The sequence below is a fragment of the Rattus rattus genome, chromosome 2 (genome assembly GCF_011064425.1).
Source record: "Rattus rattus isolate New Zealand chromosome 2, Rrattus_CSIRO_v1, whole genome shotgun sequence".
NCBI lineage: Eukaryota > Metazoa > Chordata > Mammalia > Rodentia > Muridae > Rattus > Rattus rattus.
In genome coordinates this window covers 93,008,323-93,016,352 of record NC_046155.1, presented here as the reverse complement: position 1 = coordinate 93,016,352, position 8,030 = coordinate 93,008,323, and positions in this window count along the sequence as shown.

The following is an 8,030-nucleotide window of genomic DNA, read 5'->3' as shown; positions in this document are numbered from 1 at the left end:
AGGAGAACTCTTCCTGCCAGGGATCTTGCACAAACTACTGTTGTTGGTTGCTTTTTGTTAATGTCAGCCAAATTTTATCCTTCCTGATTTAAACTCAAAGCCTTTGCCCATGCTAATGACTGACTTAGAAGGCTAGTTTCCAAAGCTATTGCTTGTTGTCTTTCAAATAGAATATTTCTTCCACCTTTTGCGACGGTACAGAACAAACATTAACTCATCCAGGATGCTTTGCTTGACCTCCTGGACCAGGCAGACATTACTAGTTATATCACCTTTATCCTTGCAATTGTCATTATGTATGTTCTAAAAATGGTTATACATTTTTTGACTCCTATAAAGAGATGCCTGAGACTAGGTATTGTGCCTTATTGATTTCTAGATGTATGCGCTCTTAGAAAGAATGTCCAACGTTATACATTCAGTGAATATTTAGACATAGGAAAAAATGCATGAATGCAACAGTGGGAAAAATGAGATTTTTTTTCTGTTGTTACACAATCAGGGTCCTCTCATGACTGCTTCTTTCTGCTGTTTCTTTTTTCCAGCAACAGGAAAGAGATACCCCAAACATAAGTAACAGTTGCTTTTAGAGTTCCTTAGCCACATCAAAATACTCTTCTCCAAGGTTTACTATGAATTCCTATTGGTTTTACATCCAGAAATCTTAGCTCTGCTGATGTGACCATAAAGGAAGCAGGAAGGACAGCATGAAGGCTGCTCTGTCCTGAAATCTTCATTACCTTCTTCCTTTCTTGGTCTAAGATGATTCAATTCGATGTTATTTTCTCAAGATGGTTTTTAACCTCAGGATGCTAATGAAAAATTAAACTAGTTATATATAAAAAAGATTATAGTGTTGTTCTTCCAAACCTCACAAAGAATGAATCATCGAAAACTAGCCCAATATGAGTTAGTTTGATTTAAATTTCAGATCAGTTCATTGGTGGAGTTTATGTTCTAGTATATTGCTACTACAAATTTTCCTAAAATATCAATACAGAAATGTAATTAGATCTTTCAAGGTCCTATTTCCTCCAATCTATGAAATATGAATCACTTTCTAAAGGCTCTCTTTGCATTAGTAAATAATCCATATTGCTTAGAATATTTTGCATGTGGTAAACACAGCCCTGGCTGTATTATTATACCTCAGACATGTTCAAATTCAGATTCAATTGGCTTCAATTATTGCGACTTCAGACAATCAAAAGGGATTTCAGGTTAAAATATATGCTTGCAATGGTTCAGGGGATTTTATAATTCGAGCTCTGCTTTCTTTCTCGCTTAGCTCTTTAAGTGGCATGGGCCTAGGAGAGGAGAGTAGAAGCTTACCCTAATTGTAGAATGACCCAAGCAGAACAATGCATAGCAATGGTTCACAAAACTTTCTGCATTGTGAACTGGCTGGCATAAACTCCACATAGATAAAGTTCCATGTACTTTATAAAGCAAAACCTTTTGGGGTTTGTTTAAGGTCTTCCTTTTCTACTTAGGTTTTCTCAGCACCTTCTCTATGTTTATCATAAGAAAGCTCATCGAATTAAACAACATGAATTTAGAATCTCCTCTCCCAGACTTTACAAGAGGGCAACACTGCTCTAGAAAGGGCAACCAAGGTAGTGTTGGGCTGAGTAACAGCAATCTTGTCAGAAGACCCAATAGCAATGTTCATTCTAGAGATCCATGTGGTCAGGTATGAGAAAGAGAGAACAGCAATAATGCTCCAGATGGAAGCACTGAGGTGAGAAGATTAGGCCAGGAAGAACAAGCAGGGAGGGGACCTATTGCCTCCTCTTTGTTCACAGCTTTGGACATAGTGAGTTCAGCTCCAAACTTCTGAAAACTTTTATACTTGTCATCCTTCTCACATGAGAGATTTTAGTTTGAACTCAGGAATATATAATTAGGTATAAAATCCAAATGCTTTTTGGTAATAAACCATAAAGAAATACATTTTCTGACATGGCTAACCTTCTCTGTAATCTCAACATTTAGAAGATATAGCCAGGGGAATCAGGAGAAACGAACTGGATCCATTGCATGTTTGGTCTAAATTGTTTTTAACAATTTGCTTTAAAAAATGTGCATCACTGCCAAACATTTCACTAACATTATATTAGTTGCATTGCATCACATGCAGTTGTGACCCACAGGTCAAGTAGCATAAGTATGCACTCCTGTCCTCTGCAAGAACAAAAGTGATTAACCCCACTCTGAGAGGAACTGGGCATGGTAAGTAAGACGTAGACTCAGCAGCCACCGAGACTGAAAGTCGGCTTTACTTTATCTTTGTCATTTATTCACTTGCATAGCAACCATCAATATTCAATTGAGAATTCATCATGATCCCTCTAAACTTTTGGGATAAGGAAGTGAAGGAAACCGATCTGTCCTGTGGAGTCATGGAGCTCAGAGTGAAACAGTCTGTATAAACAACATGACTCTACACTAGATTCAGTACTTTAAAGCAGGACAGGGAGCAGAGGGAGGGTCTGTATTTCACTGTTATAATTGTTTCAATCAGACATGGCATCTGAACAAAGACATGGTGAGGGAATGCAGGACACAGAGATTTTTACAGCTTTATGCCCCAGAAAAATGTCCATCTGTCCACTTCAGTTTCTTAATCTGTTCAGTGGGATGAGCATAAGAATGGAGTTTAGGGTTACCATGATAGTGAAATAAATTAATATGTGTACCATTGCTCGAACTGCATTTGTCACAGAGTAAGTGTTAATATAAACATCCCCTACTGCCTGCAATCAGGCCCTGAAGACTAGTGAATGGCTGAGACTGTCTGGTCAAATCGTCACTAGGAAATTCACCTTTTTCATTTTCCTTTGCCATAGCCAGCTCTTGAGTCAGCTCTGAAACTATGTGTAACTCACAAGGACTAAATCTAAGGACACAGAGGAAGCTGAAACCAACCACTTAGCACAGCTGTCCTCAGGTAGGCACAACCGCACACCAACCATGAATGCCTTTGAGTCTTGTGCCTTCTTTGCCCAATGTGTGAAACTTCTCCTCCATTCATCCTCTTATCTGCAACAGGTCCAAGTCAATCTGCTTGCATTTTTCTCTGCCAGTCAGACCTTCCTAGTCTTGGCTGGATATCACTGACCTAGGGTGCCAATGAGGCCTATCTCATTAACACCTCTCAAATCTTCAGGGAAATGTTATCTGTGGGTGGTTACAAAAAAATGCGTCGCTATCAGATCTCTAGTGAGTCTCCACAGTCTTTTCAGTATCCAGGCCACCTTCTTTCATAACATCCATTATCTTCTTAACATCCATTATGCTATAATGCTAGAACCCCAGGGGAGGAGTCTGACAGACACAGTAAAATATCCACATTTCCAAAGCAAGGTCTGAGGGTAGCTTTCTGCCACCTGCTCATTTCTAGCCCCAATGCCATGTTCTCAGACATTGGGACTTTATACCTTTCACCTCTGTGGTAAATACAACAGTCTTAAATAGGCACTGTGCTGGTACCAGCAGCCTCTCACACCACTCAGCTATTTATGGATATTGGGTTACCAATGATAAGCATGAAAAGACAAATGCAATTTTGCTAGACTGATAAACAGGTTTCCGGAAAATAGAAGATGGCTACAACTTGACCTTAATTGAAAAACAAACAAATAAAAAAATGAGTATTTTTTTTCCTGGATAAGAGATTAAATTGACTGTAAATAACTTATAGCCTGAATTTGCTGGAACCTATGCATTTGAGATGTCTTACTGTAATAAGGATAAATGTAAAGAATTTATTTCATGGTACAACTGAACCTTAACAGTTTCAAAAATATCTACTATTTTCAAAAATTAAAAAAGTAAGTACATTCCTGCTATCATTGTTATTGTTGTAATTGTTTTTATAATAGGATTCCTCATTCTCTTTCTCTACTTTCAGATAATCTCCAATGAAGTAGAAGAAAATAAGGTCTATCTGTCACTTTACAGAAAAATCAATTCAAAATAAATTAAAGACCTTAATGTAAGACATGAAACGCTGAAGCCAAGGGAGGAAAACTAGAAATAAAAAAACAGTTCAAGATACAGGCATGCATGGGCTTTTGGAGCATGAATCCTGTAGCATGGGAAATAATCCCAAAAACTGACAAACAGGATTACATGAAATTAAGAAGCTTCTGAATAATGAACAAAACATTTTTTTTTGTTTTCTGGACCTGCCTCCAATACCATTATTCTCTATTTTTTTTCACTTCTATTTTTTTTTATTATTAACTTGAGTGTTTCTTATTTACATTTCGAGTGTTATTCCCTTTCCCAGTTTCCAGGCAAACATCCTCCTAATCCCTCCCCTTCCCCTTCTTTATGGAAGTTCCCCTCCCCATCCTCCCCCCATTGCCTCCCTCCCTCCAACAATCACGTTCACTGGGGGTTCAGTCTTAGCAGGACCCAGGGCTTCCCCTTCTACTGGTGCTCTTACTAGAATATTTATTGCTATCTATGAGGTCAGAGTCCAGGGTCAGTCCATGTATAGTCTTTAGGTAGTGGCTTAGTCCCTGGAAGCTCTGGTTGCTTGGCATTGTTGTTCATAAGGGGTCTCGAGCCCCTTCAAGCTCTTCGAGTTCTTTCTCTGATTCCTTCAATGGAGGTCCCGTTCTCAGTTCAGTGGTTTGCTGCTGGCATTCGCCTCTGTATTTGCTGTATTCTGGCTGTGTCTAAACATTCTTAGGAGTAAGAAATAGCCTACAGGGAGCATCAACATCCAGCCAGGCCAACTGTGCATAGGAAGCTAAAACTAATACTGGGGTCCATTCTCTATAAGCAAGGACAGAAATAAAAATGTAAAAAATTACATATTATTTATTAGACATGATATTATATTCTTAAATAATTTTTCTCATTATTAACTCTGCATTGGCTGGGTTCTCTACAGGATGTGAGGTAAGAAAAAGCATGTGAGATTATGGATAATATTTGTATGAGCAATGAATAAAACCCTAGAAACAGAAGTAGCAATTGTTGTAAGGGTGCTCCTGCAGCCAAGAGGGCAGTTTCCAACATTTGGCTAATAGCAACATATTAGCTAGGATGTATGCTATATATTTATAGAATTTATGGCCATGTGATGAATGAAATGTCCCCACATTTGAAACTCTAAGATGCAGGCATTCCCATAGCAATGTTCAATACTCATTGTGGAATTAGTTTATGGTGTATATACTAGAGGTTTGATGGAAAAGTCAGCAAGTACAATTTTGCTAGGGAATTTCTCTTGGTTTAAGCTTGTGGGTAGAATGAATATAGACCATAGAAGTGAATAACATCTTTGAGGTAACACTTATTCCATAAGTCATTGGGCAAGCAGTGTATCTAAACTCTGATAAAGGCTACAAGTACTAATTTCTGATTATACTTAACTACACAGGAGACCAAGGCAAGTTGTTCTTGAGTTTGAAGCCTGCCTGTACTCTCAAGACTCTCTCTCTCTCTCTCTCCCTCAAAACATTGAAAACAAATTCCATAAGCAAGTCTAGCATCCCCAAATAATGACTAAGCTAGGTGCCCATAGTTTCTATACAAGGCAATGATTACATGATACTATCATTCATTAAGCAAATATTTAGTAAATACTCATATTCCCACCACCATTCTGAGTAAGTAACCCCAAGCATTGATTGCAAAATGCAGGTGGAAATGTTAAACATCCAATATGAGAGCTGAAAATCCTACCCAATTATTATACTGCACATCTCAGTAACTACTCTGAACAGTGAGCAGCTTAACCTTTGTGCAAAACATTTAATAATGTGTTTTCCACTCATAAACTTTTGCATAAAGTACACAGAAATTGATGCAGCAATGAACTTGTAATTTATGAACCCAAACTTCCATCTTCCACGCTTTTCCCCAAACACAAATTACTATAATTAGCAAACCAGAGCCAATCATTTTCATACAAACTGGTGGGTAAAGGACAAGCTTAAACTATCATTGAGTTGGAGAAGATGACAGGGCACACATAGCAGAACAATTACCATGCTCTCTGAAAGCAAAGGGTATACAAGGGCACGTACCGTGTTGTTCTCTTTATGAGAATCAATGCCCATCGACAAGAAAATTCTCAAACATTTCCAAACAGAAAAGAAATCATAAAGGCATGGAAATTATACTCCAAATAGCATCTACCCTAGAATGTTACAATTTGTGAAAATTGCTTTGGAGTTTTTAACCTCTGGGTATGCAAAGGAAATGCCTTATTATAATCAGTACCAGCAATGCAGATCAAAGTGGCATTGTGGAGATGACACTCTCAGGAGATTTGGGAGCAGGTAAGGGCAGCTCCCCACATGCAATTTCCTGGCACTACGATTAATGTTTTACACTTCACCCAGCTAACTACAGAAGGTAAGAATCCTGTTACCTCAATTAGGCAGCCACTCCCCCCTTGCTCCTCTTTTATATACCTGACATGTAGCTTTGGAATTTCAGTCTAATTGTGCTCAGTTGGAAGCAAATAGTGAATTTTGAAAACAGGCAGTAACAGTTACAAATGCCCAGGGCTCTCCTTAGCAACATGATATGGACTGATAGAAGGAAGTTTCTTTAGTGAGATGGTATGCTTTGTTGTGTCTCGCAAATATATTTTAAATATATTTATTGTAAGGATGACTGTATGGCATGAATTGCCATTATAAATAGAATACCCAAAAGTCATTTTATAACAGGTATTTATTTTATGTTGTCAAACAAAGGGAATACTCTAAATAAGTTAAAACTAGACTTTGTGGGTTTCTCTATTCCAATAAGTAGAAATTGCATTGTTGGGGAGATGCAGGATCATGAAGACAGAGTTACTTCTCTAAATAATCTCTTTAATAGTCATAGAAGGAGATGAAATTAGCATCACTGAATTCATGGATAAAGACTGGTACAATACTTGGCATCTACATGGACGGTATGTGACTTACTTGTATAATAACCTCAAGAGGCAGACGACATAATATGTTCTTTCTCTACAATAAAATAAGAGTAAGCTATCTCATTTAATAAGTGTCTTATATGAGTAGGTCAACTATTTCAATTGAAACACCAGCTCTTTGAGACACATGCCATACTTTGAATGTCGTGGAAGGAAAAGGGAAATGTCTGGGAAGAATATTTTAGTTTATGAAATAACATGATCAATTTGAGTCAGTCAGTAAAATTCACATGTATGGTATAATTAGTTCTGTAAAGAGAAATTAGGAATGGGGATCATTCTTAATGTTTTATGTGAAATAGTTAGAGATATTTTCTAGAGTTTAACGGGCTTTCAGTTGGCAAGCAGTACTCAAATCAACTACATTCTATGGACAGCATCTATAAGAGGAACAGTCAATTGGTAAAGCTAGAATGAAGTTTACCCATTGTGAACCCAAATATAAAGTATGAAAAAATGCTGCTTATGGTTATCTATTCTATAGCATTGGAAACCTATGTCACTCCTCTTGGAAATGGTACTATGTCTTAGACAAAAAATAGTGTTTTTATCACTTCACTTTCAATACAGAGGAAGAATAAGTAACCCAGCCTTTTATTTCTACTTCAGGTTGTGTGGTTTTAAGACAGAAGGTATATATAATAAAGCAATTTATGAAACACTCAACTCTGGTGACATTTTAAACCTATGATTGTGTAAAGGGCTCATTATCAACACACAAGTTATGCTCCAATATAAGACTGTAGAACCTTTCTTTAAAGAACATGCAGCAGTCAGAGGGCAGGTGACCCAGGCATCCCAAATGCAATAAACTGTCTAGAAAGAATACCTTGTTCTTGGTTGGTTGTTACGGTTTGTTTTGCAAATGAAATCACCCTGAAATCTTCCACATCAAATTAATTGTCAAAAATATTATTCTTCGTGGAATATTATTTCCTTTGTTGAACTTCTATACTAATATAGCATGCGGGCAGTAAGGAAGATGTGAATAAATTAGCTGTGTTAGTGTACAAAGCCATGAATTTGTGGTGGCAAAGCAATTCAATTGAGTGAGTACTCTGTCAAACCACCAACCAAG